Raw genomic sequence first — 686 nt, forward strand, 5'->3', positions numbered from 1 at the left:
ACAAAGTTCAAAATTGTTAAATGGTCAGATAAGGAAAATAATACTGGAACTGTCCGGCCCTTTGTAGTCAGGGGCCTTCCTGTTAATTTGTGGGGAAGAGATATACTCTCTCAAATGGGAGTTATAATGTTAAGTCCCAATGAGACTGTCACAAATTTAATGCTAAAAACAGGGTATCTCCCTGGAAAAGGGCTGGGGGAAAATGAACAAGGGATTGCTCATCCCTTTGTCCCTGTACCCAAAAGAGACAAAAAGTGTCTGGAAGCAGACCTTTTTTTCCTAGAGACCACTGCTCCTCCTGCACTACAGGCAGATAAAATATCTTGGAAAACTAATGATCCAGTCTGGGTCGACCAGTGGTCTATGCCTCAAGAGAAGGTCCAGGCAGCCTTACAGTTAGTGCAGGAACAATTGAGGCTGTCCCACCTTGAACCATCCACCTCCCCATGGAATACACCTATATTTATTATAAAAAAGAAAAATGGGACTTGGAGGTTATTACAAGATTAAGACTATGGTGCCAATGGGTGCCCTACAGCCTGGTCTACCCTCTCCCATTGCCATATCTAAGGGCTATTTTAAAATTGTTATAGATATAAAAGATTGTTTTTTCTCTATTCCCCTTCATCCTCAAGATTGTGTCCACTTTGCCTTTTCCATTCCAATTGTAAATCATGTGGGACAGA

Source organism: Mus caroli, chromosome 9, assembly GCF_900094665.2.
Source record: "Mus caroli chromosome 9, CAROLI_EIJ_v1.1, whole genome shotgun sequence".
Taxonomy (NCBI): domain Eukaryota; kingdom Metazoa; phylum Chordata; class Mammalia; order Rodentia; family Muridae; genus Mus; species Mus caroli.